This window comes from Prionailurus bengalensis, chromosome B4, assembly GCF_016509475.1.
Source record: "Prionailurus bengalensis isolate Pbe53 chromosome B4, Fcat_Pben_1.1_paternal_pri, whole genome shotgun sequence".
NCBI classification, from domain to species: Eukaryota; Metazoa; Chordata; class Mammalia; order Carnivora; family Felidae; genus Prionailurus; species Prionailurus bengalensis.
Genome location: NC_057358.1, coordinates 89203280 through 89221409, shown reverse-complemented (window position 1 = coordinate 89221409; position 18130 = coordinate 89203280). Strand labels below are relative to the sequence as shown.

The 18130-nt window shown below is 40.8% G+C and overlaps 1 protein-coding gene across 1 annotated transcript in view; it reads right to left on the bottom strand.

The window, feature by feature from the left end:
- Window positions 1-18130, bottom strand: part of SRGAP1 (SLIT-ROBO Rho GTPase activating protein 1) — a 285374-nt gene that overhangs the window by 232464 nt on the left and 34780 nt on the right. The gene's annotated exons all lie outside the window — the stretch shown is intronic.

The window sequence follows — 18130 nt, the reverse complement described above, 5'->3', positions numbered from 1 at the left end:
TCCCAGTGCACAACAGAACTCTCTGTAGTAGTGATGAGGGAGCATGGGGCAAGCGGAGGGCAAAGTGCAGGCTAACAGCATCCCACCCCCCACCCCCGGTGGCACATGTAGGATATTCCTCGGACACTCCAGGCCACCCAAAAACAGCAAAGGACAAAAGAGCAAATGGTTAAACTGGTAAGAGTCTCCACCAGTCTACCAGAAAAGGCAATCCCATCAATGGCCACTAGGAACAACCTACTGTCATAATGTTAAGGCTTTGCTCTGAAAAACCACCTTGGCTTGACGGTAGTCAGGCCTCCAGTAAGTCTTTAGCATGTGCCAACTCTCCTTGGAAACTCCCTCTTGACGTTATCTCCCCAACTCGGTGAAACAGTCACACACTGCACCCTCCCCCCCCAACACACTTGCAGCGCAGCTCTTCTGCCCATGGGTCCCGTCCCTGTGCTTTAATAAGATCACCTTTTCGCACCAAAGACTTCTGGAAGAATTCTTTCTGGGTTGTTGGCTCCAGACCCCATGCACTGCCCCCTGCCATTACCCCCCAAATTCATCAGTAGCATCAGATGTAACTACAGTAAGAAAGTTCTAATGAATATTGAAATGTTTAAATGTTCAGAGCTAATACAAGTAAAATGTAGCACCTGGGTGGCTCAGTCCATGAAGCCTGACTCTTGCTTTGGGCTCAGGTCATATCATCTTGCATTGGGATTCTCTCCCCCGAGCGCTCTCCGCCCCTCCCCCACTCACACACATGGGTGAACACGTGAATGTTCTTTCAAAATAAACATTTTTTTAGAAATCTAAAATGTAGCAGACTTATGTGAGGATTTGTCCAAGGTCACTTACATAAGTCACTTGGCCTCTCGAGTTGGTTTTCTCTTCCGTACAATAAAGGGATTGGCCTATTTGATTCCTATCCATTTTCAGCTGTCAAATTTTAGCTGTCAGGCATGTCATGGGTACTCAGGAAACCTTTTCTATTTAATAGCTGTAGCGGAGGACAGCTTAAAATGATAAAAATCAGATCTAGAACCTTATTTTATTCTTTTCGCTGAAACCCTCTGCCACTTTGCAGAGTTATTAATACAGAAAAGTACACTTTGATCTCCTTAGCCAGAGATGCCCTGCTGCCTGCCTACCACACGTGTAAGCACTTCTGAGCCCTACATTGGCAAAGCCTGGTTTTCTTACATTAATGGACCCGACACTGCTCTGCTCAGATCTTCAATTTCTGTATTCTTTCACTTCAGCCTAAAATAAGATCCTCCTCCATTGAAGTCCCAAAATGACACCCTGTTTTTAGTTGACACATACAACATGTATTTTCCAATAAACTAAATAATGTCTGACTGGGGAGTGGGCAGGGAAAGTAGCATAATCACAAAGTAACTATAGCAGCAAAAGACTGGATTCCCTTTGCAGTAGCTTGAGTATGCAGCACAGAGTTCCAAAGATCCTAATTTGGACTGGGGTTTACTATGTTGCTCTTCTTCTAAATGCCTACGTAACCGAACAGCCCAGCTCCATCTGAGATGGCATGCAATCAAGGAAAATAATGGGCCACAGCAAATAACTTCAAAGCCTTGGCACCTCTTAGGTTAATAATATATAATTGCTACAATTTCTTTCAGCACAGTACTTTAATTAAGTGCACTAAAGTCTCTACCTACCAACTTATTTTCAACCACAGGCAGCCATTTTGCACTCTAAAATGAGGTAGCTAGAGTGTTTTTTCAAAAAGTATGCCTCTCCTCAGTAACCTTTCCTGTAACAGTGGCTTAGGGTAGAGACACAGGCTCATTCTAAGCCCACCTTCTAAGATTCAAAGAAGAAGGAGCTGTACCTTTGAAGAGCTACACAAAGTGCTTACCAAGGTTTTATAAACGAGGTGCCATAAATTTTCCATACTGGACCCTCATGCAATGAAAAAAAAAAATGGTCTCAAGAGCCAAGAGGTTAAAAAAAAAAAAATAGGGTTGGGAAAACATCAACTTTATGCTATTAAAATATACAAAAACAATACACAAAATATACTCCAGAGTATATTTTAAAAATGCCATTCCTAACACTGAAAGAAGGTGGGAGGTGAAGGTTTTTGACTCACTACCATCATGACTTAAAGGCATTTATCTACAACAGTTTTCAAAACTTTCAAAATGAAACTGGCAGCAACAATTCAGTGTTACTTATGACTTCATTATTTCAGAAACTATTTTTCACTATCCCTATTTGAGATTTAACTATAGTATTTAGAAATATGGCAGTAACCACCAGAGAAACTAACTACCAAACATTTAAAAAAGATTGACACTGCAGTTCAAGGCTGCAAGTGAAAAACGAAAGGCTATTTTTCATTATACGCATGTTTATTCTATCGTTTTTAGTTATGTGCATATACTAGGTTGGTCATCTTTTTTTTAAGTTTATTTTGAGAGATAGCAAGCGGGGGAGGAACAGAAAGAGAAGGCACAGAGGATCCAAAGCAGGCTCTGCGCTGACAGCAGAGTCCGATGTGGGGCCTCAGGAGCTGTGAGATCATGACCCGAGCCGAAGGCAGACGCTTAACCGACTGAGCCACCCAGGCCCCCCCAGGTAGTTTTTCCCCCTACCATCTTCATCGCTGCACCATACTTTTTTGAGGGGGAGGAAGGCACAGATTCAACCTCCTTTGCCAGTTTATTTTCTGAATGCACTAATATCCTCCAAATGTTAGCCCAGGGGTACAGGGGAGGGAATGAGCAGCTTTGATGGGGGTCAAAAATAACCTCGAGAAGCAGGTAAACCAAAGACCATGGCGTGTGGGGATGGTGAAAAGAACACTGAGGGTCAAGTGAGTAGGGCCATCTCTTACACAAGTATGCTGGAAACACATAAGCAAGAGAACGGGAAGGACAAGGAAGGACAAACAAGGACAAGAGAGCAGGTATTTGTCATCGGAAAACTTCCCTCTGGTAACAACTCAGGTGTGGGAGTGAAGGCCACTGGACGTGGGCCATGAGCATGCTAAGAGAGAGGTACTGAAGGACTCCCAACAGTGTGGAGGAGCGACCCAGAACCAAGTCCCTGAGTGTCCCAAGGAACAAGAGAGGGTGGGGTCCAGCAGGTGGCCTGACCCCACGCAAGAGGGAGGGCTTCCGTACGAAGAACAAAAAGGTGTCTGGAACCAGCAAAGCGGAGCTGAGCAGGGGGTAGAGCTTCCTCTAGGAAAGGCCCCCAGGGATGTATTTCTCCTTGGAGATGAAGAGGAAGAAATGCAAAGTTTTGGAGGAGCAGCCTATGAAGGCTGGGGTGTTGACTTACAGCAGAACCAGTTTTCCGCAAGGCCCGGTAGAAGAGGACAGGAACGGGGCAGAACAGAGCCCGGAGGAGTAGTCAGCTTCCTACCTTTTCTGGCTGAGGACGAAACTGACCAACCACGCAGACCTGCCGTAGGCCAGGTGAAGAGCTTCTTTATTTAAATCCCAGTGAACAATACAGTGTACTATTAGTTTCAGGTGAACCGTGTCATGATTCAGCCCTTGCATACGTTCAGGTGAACAGCTTTCATTGTGTAGCCGTGGGTGCTCGGGCAGGCCTGGCCTGAGGAGTTCAGGCGGTAGCACTCAGGCCTGGGGCGCTCCCTCCTCACCCCAGGTGCGGCTGGGCACTGCAGAGGTGGACGGTGAGTGAAGGGGTGTGGGGGCAGAGGCCACACCCCCGGCTTCAACATACACTGCTCACACCATGTTCCTCTAAATAGTTCCAGTTTCAACTTCCCACAGTCAGAAAGCACAACCTTTTGCGTTAACTCGGGTTATTTTTTCCGCCATGAAACCAAAACTCAAGCGTTGGTTAGTAGTCACTGCAGCCAGCAGCATGAAGGAGGAAAAAAACATACACCTGAACAACATCCACTCATCTACATCCTCCCTACCAGCCTACTCTCCCCTAACTCTTGGCCTGTCAGCCTCAGTTTCTAAGGTGTAAGCGTGGCTCTAAAAAAATATGCTACTCCTTTCTGGTAAAAACAGAAAACCAAAAAAACAAAACAAAACAACAAAAAAAACCAGCACTGGCTTCTTGGGAGTTGGGGAGGAGAGGGGTGAACGAAGATTAATGCTGTTACTCTTATCCAGGGCAGGCATCAGAGCCTGGAGTGTTCCAGAAGTACCTGCGAGGTCGAGAAATGTCATCAGTGTGAACCTGCAGCCATTTGTAAAAGTGAAAGAAGGGAGGGAAGCCACAGGTCAGTCAGGGAGAAATGGCGTTTCATGGAAAAACTACACAAAGCAGACAAAAGAGTCGCTCATGGCAAATACACAATAACCATGAGACATTCTTGCACTTTTATTTCAACTCCCTGTGACTAAGAAACATTTAGTATTTACCATATTTATTCATTCAACAAATACACAGTATGCACCTACCATGTGCCCAGCACAGGTTAGATGCTTGGACTAACTCTCTGGGGGGGAAAAAGACATAACTATTTGGTATGACACACACCAGGTCTCAGGATCTTTAGAGGGAAAAGCCAGTTCAGTTGTTAGCTGTCTCTTATGGCACTACTCACTCACTCCCAAATAACAAAGATCTTACACAGGGAAAAACAAACCAACTCTGAGGCCATTATTATTTTCTTTATAGGACAGGCTCTCCTGCTTTGCGTTCCATTGTTTTTACAGAGCAGATCTCTAAAATGTTGTCAAGTGGCATTAAACCTCTAAGAGCAGCAGCCGTGGCTGCCTGTGTCACTACTTGACTAGACAATTCACACATGCTATGCTCTTTTAAAACCTACTTAAGTGGAGGACAGGGGAGGGGAGAGGAGGAAATCAGGAGCCCAGGCCAGAAACGCCACCACCACCTCCCAGTTGAGAATTCTCAAAGGAGTTTCAAGCTCTCCTAAAACCCTCTGCTGAGTCAGGAGGGCATTATGTGTGTGGCTTTGCCCCTCTGTCATTCCTCTGTCATTCACACACTCACTCCTTCCTTCCTTCCACAAACAAGCATGGAACACTTAGCATCCACTCTGCACCTGGCTCTGCCCTGGGCACTGTGGTCACAGGGACGAGGAAATTACAGGATGGATACTGTTCCCACGCACACGGGGAGGAGAACGACTTTCAAGGCAGAAAAAAACCACACGTGCACAAAATGGGAGTGGGGAGGGGGCCTCTAGGGCCACAGAAAGTAAAATTTAAGAGAAGGAGGAGCCATGGGCAGGGCTGAGGGTGTGTTTTTCTTGGACCAGTCCTCCATCCCCACTGACCCTCTCCATTCATGATCCATCCCAGGTGCCAGGCGCAAGCTTGGTTCTGAACAGAACCATGTCCAGTGTTCATCAGGGTATGCTGTGACCTAGCTGGACATGAGGGCTGCAGAAGGTTCTGTGGCAGCTGAGACTACCTTGGAGGGGCTTCGTTCTGCCATGAGCTGTATTTCTGACCAAGATGGTAGACGTTACACTGTTTTGTGGCAGAATTACCCAACAATGTGAGACCATGGTCATCCTCCCCGGGTAAAAATGGAAGATAGTGACATGTGCCTGGATAGTTGGGAAGCTGCCAATTCTTTTAGTTTTAACAGAATTTTCAGTCACTGAAGAAAAGCTTTTTGATACAGACAAGAAACATTAATAGCTCCTCACAGTTCTAGAAAAATGTAAAGCTTCTGTCAACGTTTACCCTGTGGTGGGAGAAGATGAAAACCCAGAGTATGCAATGCCTTGGACATGTTAATCTTGTGATTTGGTCCATCTTGTGCTTTACTGCAAACCAACTCGGAAAAGAGAAATCTCCACGTACTAAACAAGAAGACCCAATGTCTGATACTGCAAGAAAAGAGACTCCATGGGGCGCCTGGGTGGCGCAGTTGGTTAAGCGTCTGACTTCAGCCAGGTCACGATCTCGCGGTCCGTGAGTTCAAGCCCCGCGTCAGGCTCTGGGCTGATGGCTCAGAGCCTGGAGCCTGTTTCTGATTCTGTGTCTCCCTCTCTCTCTGCCCCTCCCCCGTTCATGCTCTGTCTCTCTCTGTCCCAAAAATAAATAAATGTTGAAAAAAAAATTTTTTTAAAAAAGAAAAGAGACTCCATACAGAAACTAAATAGCTACAATAAACTCAATGCTACTCAGGGCAACAGATAAAAAGCCTCTGGACTCCATACAGAGTTCTAGAGTCTCTGTGGAAAGTCAGCCCAAGATGGAGGAATGAAGCTGCACCACTTTCTTACACCATACACAAAAATAAACTCAAATGGATTAACAACCTAAATGTGAGACCTGAAACCATAAAAATCCTTGAAGAGAACACAGGCAATAATCACTCTGACATCAGCCATAGCAACATTTTTCTAGATAGGTCTCCTGAGGCAAGGGAAACAAAAGCAAAAATAACTATTGGGACTACATCAAAATAAAAAGCTTCTGCACAGTGAAGGAAACAATCAACAAAACTAAAAGACAACCTACTGAATGGGAGAAGATATTCATAAATGATATATCCAATAAAGGGCTAGTACCCAAAATATATAAAGAACTGATACAACTCAATACCCAAAAAACAAATAATCCAATTTAAAAATGGGCAGAAGACCTGAACAGACATTTCTCCAAAGAAAACATAAGGATGGCCAACAGACACAGGAAAAAGATGCTCAACATCACTCATCATCAGGGAAATGCACATCAAAACCACAATGAGGTATCACTTCACACATGTCAGAATGGCTAGAATCAAAAACACAAGAAATAACTAATGTTGTGAGGATGTAGAGAAAAAGGAACCCTTGTGCACTGTTGGTAGGAATGCCAACTGGTGCAGTCACTGTGGAAAACAGTATGGAGGTTCCTTAAAAAATTAAAAATACAATCCGATAATTGTACTACTGGGTATTTACCCAAAAAAGACAAAAATGCTAATTCAAAGGGATACATGCACCCGTGCATTTACTGCAGCATTATTTACAATAACCACATCATAGAAAGAGCCCAAGTGCCCCCCTATAGATGAATGGATAAAGAAGTGGTATATGTATACAATGGAATGTTAGTCATAAAATGAATGAAATCTTGCCATCTGCAACAATATGGGTGGATCTAAAGAATATAATGTTTTTTTATAAATGTTAATTTATTTTTGAGAGACAAAGAGCAAGCATGGGAGGGGCAGAGAAAGACAGAAACACAGAAACCGAAGCAGGCTCCAGGCTCTGAGCTGTCAGCACAGAACCCAATGTGGGGCTTGAACTCACAAGCAGTGAGATCATGACCTGAGCTGAAGTCGGACGCTTCAACTATTGAGCCATCCAGCCTCTATCAATATTTCTAAAGGAGAGAACACAGAGCAGACCTGAAAGAGCATCTTAAAAGTCTTCCTACTGTGAGAGCCTCAATTCAAAGTGCAGTTTGCAGGCTGTAGGAGAGGGGAAATAAAATGACTGTTGTGGGTGCCTGGGTAGCTCAGTCAGTTTAGCATCTGACTTCAGTTTCAGGTCATGATCTTGCGGTTTGTGAATTCGAGCACCGCACTGGGATCTGTGCTGACAGTGGGGAGCCTACTTGGTATTCCCCCTCTCTCTCCCTTTCTCTGCTACTTCCCTACTTGCTCTCTCTCTCAAAATAAATAAATGAAAAAAAAAAAAAAGACTGTCCTTATTCAAGAAGAAATGGAGCTTCTTGGGCATTACCTTCCAGACAAATCATGATATGGAAAAAGAGGGGGAAAGTTCTGGTGCAGATGGCAAGATGAGATACGAGGACAAAGAGCTGGAAACCTTAAGAAGCCATTCAAAAATCTCGAAGAAAATTTGGAAAGAGCCATTTCTTCTTCTCAAAGCAGACTCTGTTCCGTGAACTGAAAGCTCGTGGTCACTGGATGAGAATATGGGAAGCTGAAAGAAACCTTCTCCAGACAAGAGGCAGCTGCAGACCTGAGACAGCTCAACCGTAATTACACTCAACTTCTAAAGTGGATCCTCCTGCATCTGATGAGTCAAACCTTTTTCTTCCTCCTCTATTGCCAAATCCAATGTTTCCAATGGATCTAAATGGGGCATTTATGGCAAGAGGATTTCCTCTTCCTCGCCCTTCTCCAGAAAGCATGGAGAAGCATAACCCCCAACTGCCACCTCCATACACCACACCCCCCCCCCCAAGCTGGCCATCCATTCAGGGTCTCTTTTCCTCATCCTCCCTCATGTGTTGGGTTTTCCCCTGTATACTCCTGTGCGGAAAATAGAAGTGAGATACCTTTGGCGGGGGCGGGGGGTCACTGCGCCTCCACACAAATCCCCTGATCAAAATCCTGACACACACAGGGAGGGCCTTAAGTCATTTTGCATCTTACTTTTTACTGTGAAGTATTTTTGAGTTATTTATGGTTAGTTAAAAAATTTACATAAATGTTTTTGCTTTTGCTCAAACTGCAACTCATTATTTTTTTTTTTTAACGTTTTTGCTTATTTTTGAGAGACACAGAGAGAGCACAAGCAGGGGACGGGCAGACAGAGAGGGAGACACAGAATCTGAAGCAAGTTCCAGGCTCTGAGCTGTCGGCACAGAGCCCGACGCAGGGCTCAAACCCACAAATGAGAGATCATGACCTGAGCCAAAGTCAGACGCTTAACCTACTGAGCCACCCAGGTGCCCCAACTGCAACTCACTGTAAATTTTAGACAGTTTTTAGTGAAAAGAGATAGTTCAAATTATTACATTATATCATATATTCTAGAAAATATAAGCAGCAAATCTGAATCTGATGAGCCAGACCACTGTTCTCTCAACAATACATTATCCACAAGCAGTTAGTTTCAGCTCCCAGGGATGTTTGAAGTAGCAAATGCTTTTCTTCCTGCCAGTGGCTCTACATAACACAGTTGTAGGAAAAAGGGGAACGCTCCCTGTTGGGCTCCATTTTAAAAATCTACTCCAATAATGTGGGAATCAAAACTAATGACAATATTCAACTATTACATGTAAAAATCTCAGTGACTAATGCTCTACATACTTCTTACTGTATGCATTCAAAAGGATTTCCCTTTACAGGAAATGTCAAAATAGGGGTATGTTTTAAACAATGAATAAGCCCTGGGTAGGGCTGTCAGCATGAAGACACAGTCTGATACTAGAGGCATTTTTACAAGTTCAACAATTTTGTATACGCAACAATGTCATCTACTTTTAGCCTTTCTCTCCCTATCTCTCCCTCTCCCTCTCTCCTCCCTCTCTCCCTCTCCCTGTGTGTGTGTGTGTGTGTGTGTGTCTATGTGTGTGTGTGTGTGTGTGTGTGTGTGTGTGTATAATTTTTCTTTAATTTTCAACTTAGGAAGATGTTTGGTCGTAAGAACAAGAGCACTTGCAATGAGAGATGTTTCAGAGTCTACTACCTAGAGGACTTCAAAAAAGGAAAAATGGCTTCCTTCTAACTTCAAGGGAAAAGTCTTACCTTGGTAAATTACCTTTGCTACTACAAAAATGTGTTCTGTTTCAAAAGAGAAGCTTTGGGGATAGACTGAGAGAGACAAGGGCAGGCCCATCTATGACCGAGGAACAGTCTTACAATTCCATAAACTGGGGTGTGTCCGATCTTACTACCACTTGCCCTGCTGAGTCTTTCACTCTCCTTTGAAAACCTCATGGAAATGAAGACATCCAGGGTTAAATGAGAAAGGTCCCTGCTGGCCTGACCCCAAATGGGAATAACGGCCTTGGCAAGTGGGCTTGAATGTCCTGCTAGGCAGGTGGTGGCTTGGCAGCCTGTCACCCAGACTGAAGGCTAACGATGCAACTGCATGATGAACCAGATCTGCACTTTGTCTGGGCTGGAACTGGATATCCCCACACATGCCTCAGGAACCAGCAATGATCTCTGGGCAGCCCCTTATTGGGTCACAGAAGTTTCCGCTGCTGACTTCTCACTGGCCTTGAAAAGCTACTTTATGAACTATCTACAGAATGTCATGACTAAGAGTTTTAAGAGAGCTGTCTTGGTCGTTTGTAGGTAACTAATTAGTATTTGGGTACAAAACATAAAACTAAGAGACCCTGTTTGTTCTTAGACATCTAAGAAGTTGATTTACAAAACAGACTTTAACAAACATCTTGTAAATAAATTCAATAAATTGGCTAACTGTAATAAAAGATTTAGGTTCAGTATGATTTTTTTAATATCTATCATTTTGAGCAATTAAATAGCATTTTGTCTTTTAAAAAATTTTAAGTTTATTTATTTATTTACTTATTTATTTAGAGAGTGAATGCAAGTGGTGGAGGCAGGGAGACAGAGGGAGAGAGAAAATCCCAAGCAATCTCCACACTGTCAGTGCTGAGCCTGACGTGGAGCTCAAACTCATAAACTTCGAGATCATGACCTGAGCCAAAGTCAGATACTTAACAACTGAGCCACCCAGGCACCCCCAAATTTTTAATTATAAAAACCTTATAGCAACATTATAAATATTGGAAAGTGGAGAGAAAAAAAAAAGAGTTACCCTTAGTCTCAACACTACAGTTTCACTTTTTATCTATTCATCTAAAAATGCATATTTAACTTAATTATATTCATGCTGTATAAGCAACTCTATATTATAGTTTTCCATTTGTTTTCAACATTGCTTACTTTCATAATATTTCCTACTATTTTATTCCATTAAATTACAACTTTTTAAAATATGGTTTGCTTATTATTTGTTAGGGTTTTCATCCTTTATTTTACTTTATTTTTTTAAGTTTATTTATTTATTTATTTATTTAGTAATCTCTACTCCCAAAGTGGGGCTCGAACTCACAACCCTGAGATCAAGAGTCACAAGCTCTTAATACACCATATATCACCTCTCGATATTGTGTTAAAAATTTAAGATAGGAGGGGCGCCTGGGTGGCGCAGTCGGTTAAGCATCCGACTTCAGCCAGGTCACGATCTCGCAGTCCGTGAGTTCGAGCCCCGCGTCAGGCTCTGGGCTGATGGCTCGGAGCCTGGAGCCTGTTTCTGATTCTGTGTCTCCCTCTCTCTCTGCCCCTCCCCCGTTCATGCTCTGTCTCTCTCTGTCCCAAAAATAAAAAAAAAAAAATAAAATAAAAAAAAAAAACGTTGAAAAGAAAAAAAAAAAAATTTAAGATAGGAAACCAGAAGTAGCTCCAACCAGACAGAAAAACTGAATGGATGAAAAAGTACTCACTCTAAAAATCATTCTAAAATTTAATTAAGATTAAGTTATAGAGAAACCATCAAAAAAAAAAGAGAGAATATAGTATTTATCAGATCTATGGGGAAGTGATCATTCAGTTTATATGCAACAGAAGATACGGTAAAAGGAAAGACTGACAATCTCAAATATTAAACATAGGTAATTCAAATAACAATATTCTGACAGTTGACAAAGTCAACTGGCAATAAAATGTAAGCTAATAAGAAAACCACATTTAAAAAAAGTTTAAAGTAACTTTTATTTCAAGAAGGACTCCAGAAGAATAAATTAATGTATACAAAATAGTTTTAAGGCAGAAATACGTTAAAACAGCACTCTGGACATACACTTGATTTTCAAATACAACTGCTACGGGTACTCTGAAGCCTCTTGTTTCTTTCAAAAAGTGTTACTACACCAACAAAGACTCTACACACATTAAATGGTAATAATGAGTGCTAAAGAAATGATGAACACCATGAAATGACTTACGTGAATTATGTTTAATCCTCACAATAACATATGCCTCCGTACTATTATTACCTGCATGTTACAGGTAAGGAAAGTGAGGTAAAGAGGTCAACTAACCTGAACAAGGTCATGGAGCTGGGGTGGGAATCTAAACATCGTGATCCAAAGCCAGCATCTAGTCAATATGCTATAAACTTTACTGGTCCTCCAAACAAAATGTAACTGCTAAAATCTATCACCATAGGCTATCAACTTAAAATGATAAATTCTTTCTCCTTACGAATGATTATTACCATGCAAATGAAATTCTGATAACCTTTTCTATCCCCGTGATATGGTAATATTATTCCATATATGTATCATAAAATATCCATAAGTGGTTTACTGTAATGTATCAATGATCTAGATCCCATGCAAGCACTTTGATGTATACCAGCCCAGTCATATGTTCACACACCATTGTGTCTACTGCAGAAAATTACTATCTGTAATCTCAAGAGCTCAATGCCACTGGATTTCAACTAAGGTAAGGTGTGACCCTGACAGTTTCCAGAAAGTCAATGTGACTTTGTAGGTGGTAGAACCGCCGTTGGCTGCTCTCCTGCAATGCTATTACACAATCGGCACCAAAAAAATGAAGGATAAGAAAACAGTCAACTTCCCGAAATACACAGTACCTGTCCTTTTGGATTATGTCAACTGAAAAAAGCGTTGACAGCAATGTGTGGCTCTGGAGTGACGCCCTCCCCACCCCTCCCCCTCCCAATCTGGCTATATTTTTGAGAGGGACCCTAGCAAAGTGAAGAGCATACAGATAAAGGATGTCGGTCAGGCTGGTGAGAGGCCTGGACAGCACCATGCACTCATTCATTCACACATCAACACATTTTCAAGGTGCACGCAGGGTTTCCCAGGAGCGACAAACCAAAAAAAGAATCAGAGTCCCTATCCTTATAAAACCTGCAGTTCTACAGAGAGAAACCAGAGAAAATAATGAGAATATAACATAGAGTGTGGTTTAAAAGAGGTCACAGGAGGTGCTTTCAGATTTCAGAAGATGGAGGAGAAACTGGGGACCTGAGATACCATACTCTATGAGGTCTGGGCTCTCAGGATCAGTGCTGGAGCCACAGGTTGGAACCTGGGGATGGGGATGCTCCAACTGAGGGTCTTGGCCCAGAGCAACATCAAGGCTTAATCCCCTAAGAGGATATCCAGTTACCTCAAACCAGATCACCTTCCATTGGCGGTGGTGGGGGCTGGGTTAAACATGGATTTGGGTAAGTTAATAACGTTCACTTACAGTTGGTCACTACTTTTTAAGAAGAAGAGACAAATTCACTATTTAGTGACTGATTCTATTCAAGAGTGACTGATCTGGGTATTTTAAAAGAATTCCCATGAATTTGCTTCTGCCCACACCAGTGCCCCTCAAAGTATGACTGTGTGGGTCAGAGCTACCAGTCTGCCATATCTTTATCACCAGTCCCCAAAGAAATAAGCAGAGAGATTAGATTTAGAAATTTTATGTGTTTACTAGATCTCATAAAAAAAAATGGGGCTGTGTATATATCTATTTACCTTTGTTTATTTCATTTTTGTAATAATTCACCTTAGTATATTTTATAAAAACATTGATTCATGACACGTTGGAAAAAAAATAGCCTTTCACCACAGATAGTTTGAGAGGCACAGTTCCAAATAATTTTGAGTGTGTAATTACACAGAAGTGTATTTCCTTCCAACTCTTAAAAAAACCAAAGGACGTAAAATAACAAAAAAGTTTTTAAAAACAAAAAAAGCTTTGATGTAGCTGTCAAGGTAAGATTCTCACCTAAGTTTTTAAGAACTATCATTTATTGGATTTATCTTTTTCAGGCACTGAGGCTTACACTTTATTTTTTAATTTTTATTTATTTATTTATTTATTTATTTATTTATTTATTTATTTTTGAGAGACACAGAGTGTGACCAGGGGAGTGGCAGAGAGAGAGAGGGAGACACAGAATCCAAAGCACACTCCAGGCTCTGAGCTGTCAGCACAGAGCCTGACGTGGGGCTCAAACCCACAAACCACAAGAGCATGAGACACAGAATCCAAAGCACACTCCAGGTTCTGAGCTGTCAGCACAGAGCCTGACGTGGGGCTCAAACCCACAAACCACAAGATCATGTCCTGAGCCGAAGTCAGACGCTTAACCAACTGAGCCACGTAGGCACCCTGAGCCTTACACTTTATATGCATGGGCTCATTCAATCCTCATAGCAACCCAAGAAAGTAAAAATTATCACTATTTTACCCGTGAGAAAACTGAGCCCTAAGAAAGCCACGTCACAAGACAATAACTTGAAGCTAGTAGGGGGTAGAGCAACAGGTGAACTGCAAAAGACTGAACTGCAAAGCCAGAATACGATCCTAAGATAACTCAGCATCTACTTACTTATGAATCAACAGGTGTAATGTCTAACCTCTCAGGCAAGCAAGGCATTCCCCATTCCCCCTGGCTCTGTTCCAAGAGATGTGAGGGACCTGACTACCAAAGTCAACTGTCATACAAAATGCAACTTTGAGAATAAGAATTTATCTCTGATTTTTAAAAAGGCCACCAGCAAACTCTTAATTCTCTACAGTAGTATTTGGCAAACTACAGTCCATGGGCAAAATCCAGCTTACCTCCTGTTTTTATAGATACAGCTTTCCCAGAATACAGCCATGCCCATTAATCTACACATTGTAATTTATGGCCAGTCTTGGATACAAATGGCAGAGGAGAGTAGTTGTGACAGTGACTATAAGAGCTACAATGCCTATAATATTAACTTCCTGGCTTTTAACAGAGAAAGCTTGTCAACTCCTCCATATCAGTAAGACCGGCAACAGCACAGATTATGAATCAATAAAGAAAGTTCCAATCTCATTTTAGACATTAGGATTCAGTGTCTGACAAAACAAAACTTCTCTCATGTTGGCTTTAGAGCTGACTTGCATTCTGGATATGTTTTTCCTTTGTCAAATATTTATTTACTTGTCTGTTTATTTATTTATTGCTGAAGTTTATTTTTAAGAGAAAAAGATAGAGGGGGAGGGGCAGAGAGAGAGGGGGAGAGAGAGAATCCCAAGCTGATGAGGGGCTCGAACTCAAAGTACCAAACGGTGAGATCAAGACCTGGGCCAAAATCAAGAGTCAGACACTTAACCGACTAGCCATCCAGGTGCACCACCCCACCCCACCCCCCCCCCCACCCCCGCCCCCGCCCTCGGTCAAGTTTTTAAAGGAAAATGTACCAACTGGCAAATTCTCCCAAGTGAGGGTGGCAGAAAGGTGAAGTGTTTTAAATAACCTACAACTTAAAGAGGTTCTGTCATCAACTGGTAGCAGCAGTGTTGTAAGAACCACAGTGGACTTCAGGCATACGTTCTTAACACTTGCCACATATTTGTGAGGATTTCAGGTAATCCTTCTAAAGACCCCAGGAAGGTGAGGCCACCAGGTCTCAGTGAGATTTGGTAACCTGATTAGGACAGGGCTGATAAGCTAATAAGTACTAAATCTACAATCTGGTCCAACACTCGCTGGGACTCTGAAGCTCACCCGGCACTTCTCCCTTGTGTTGACAAAGAACGGCAACATGCAAAAGAATCTAAATTAATCTAAATCTACCTCAAAATGTAAAGTAACAAGATATAACCAAATTTTTTAAAATGAGAATTTGTTAATATTACAGACCATCAAAATGAAGTAACCTAATATTTGTAACAGTACGATTAACCTTTGAAAACAAATGTTTCACCCGATAATTTTATTTACTTAAATGAGTCTAAGTTTCTGTTTTAACAAAAAAGAGAAAAAAAACATGACAGAGATACATCTTAATTACAGGCTTTTTTGGTTCTGATAGGAATGGTATTTTCCTATTAGATTATACTTTCCAGAAGAACAATGCCATTTAAATCCTTCTGAAGGGAAAAATACCTTCCAGTGGATTTACGTTTGCAAAAAAGAAAGCACTGGCAGAGAGTCAAGTACATATACATATGCCAAGTAAGTACAGTTAGAAAACTAAAGAGGCATTCCCATCCATTATTCTCATTTTCAACATTACTGCTAGTCGAGGAGGTGCTATTCAATTCTTAAGTCTGGTTCATTGGCTTGCTAACAATTTCTAAGCAGAAAATGACACAGCCAACCAAAATCATATATAGTAAGAAAATAAATTGTATTTGATCCTAAAAAAGTTAAAACACTCTAGTTGGTTACCTATTTGCACAAGCAATACATTCACCAAATCACATCTGTCTTCTAAATTGATTTTGACATACACCATTCTGCTTGTCACAGTATTTTAGTCAGAAATACTTGTTGCATAGTATATAGACTACTTCTAAACGGTAGAAACATCTTGAACTGTGTAGTTTTTAAACATAATTCTTCATCAAAGGGTTATATGCTTTTTGGAATTTGAGTTCCACAAACACTGTAATTTCACTGTTAAACATATTTACAGGGTCATACATATTCAAATTATGTAATAAAGATAGTATAAATGGCTGATAAAATGCAATTAACATTCATTTACAGTAGCTTAGCAGGCTTTGCCAAATGCTACTTCCCGTAACAGGCTATGAGGCTCTGATTGCATTAAGCTTCCCAATTATTCTTTTCTATCCTATGGTATTTTAACACTATTTCTGAGATTCCAAAAATCATCAGCAAGTGGATTTCAAGGTCTTTCGGAGTTCACAAGGCCTCTAGTCCATGATATTAAAATATTTTTCCCAGGTGCCTATGTCTTCCAAGTTCATATTTCTGAATTTCTTATATTTTTATAAACGATGGTTATTTTCGAATTCTGTGATCTTTCCAGTTTAAGTCTATAAAACTGAGACCTCTGATAAAAGGTTTTTCAAACTTTTCATGTTGGTTTCATATAAATAAACACACATTTTTGAAAAAGCACATTACTCTCAATTTCCTCTGGTACATTTCAGATATATTCTGTCTTAGAGATACAATAAACATGATTATTATGTTTTAAGCAGTAAACACTGCTGTCAGCACATTACTTTCATTAAGTGAATTTTATCATTTGGTTTCATAAACAGCAGCTGGTTATTCTTGCTGTCTCATTACTTCCTCATAGAGATCAGCAAGCCTTGGGAAGTGACTATTTACAATTAAGAAACTTTGTATATTACAGAGACCTCTAAACTTGTAATCAACTAGAGATTCAAATTATGTCCTTTTATAGAATTAATGGACCTCTGTATACCAAACACACTCCTACTATCCCACCAAAAAACGTTTGAAGCTATGAAAAATGTGCCTATTTCTTGCTTAGCCTTGTAACCTTAGGACAGGTCAAAAAGGATGTCTGAGATAGAAGCTTTGTGATAATCTTTTTCAAGTCCTTCATGTTCTAAACTTTTAAAACTATAACTTTAGAAATATATTTAAAGAAATCTCAGTGCCAATTTGTGCATAAAGGCTCAGCGCTGACAGCAGAGAGCCCTAAATGGGGCTCGAACCCACGAACCATGAGATCATGACCCGAGCCTAAGTCAGACGCTTAAGCAATTGAGCCACCCAAGCGTCCCACCAATACACATATTTCTGATTCAATAACATGCTACTTAACAGTGCAATTTCCTCATTTACATACATTTTAAGACTCATCAGAACATAAAAATTCTCAGTTGGGAACAGCTAACATTTTAACAGCTTTCTCACTGGAGACCTTCCTGCTAGGAAACTGAAACAAAAGAAAATATTAGAAATCTGATCTTTAAGAGTCCAAACAATTATTTATGGAGCACTTAACTCTATACTAGGTAAGTGCTGGGGCATATATATGATAGATAACGGAGCACAGTCTATGGGAAACAGATGTTGAACAAACATCTGTCTGTTATAAAAATAATTAATTACAATTAGAGGGAGGTTGAAAGTATTTTTCTTATTTATAAAAATAAATATCACAACAGTAAAAAAAAAAAAAAAAAAGTATTTCAAAGCTCACTATGGCGCCAGGCATCATTTTAGTGCTTTACATGTGCTCATATATATGTTTATACATATAACAAATACATATTTGCTATGGAAAATTTGGATAATACAGGAACACACAAAGAAAATTTTAAAAAGTTGTCAGTCCCATTTACTCAGAAATGATGACTATGATATTCTGGTGTATATCATATTTTATTCACCATAGATTTTTTTCCCACTTACTAGCATATCTTGAAAGGTTTCTTTTGGATTTAAAATAATCTTCAAATTCATAATTTTAGTGGTTCCATAATACTCTAATCCCTGTACATACCATAATTGATTTATTTCCTGACTCTTAGAGATTTATATGGCTTCTAATTATCATTTTTTAAGGCTTATTTATTTATTTTGGGAGATAAAGAGTGCATCAGAGGAGTGACAGAGAGAGAGAGAGAGAGAGAGAGAGAGAGAGAGAGAGACAGATTCTGAAGCAGGCTCCAG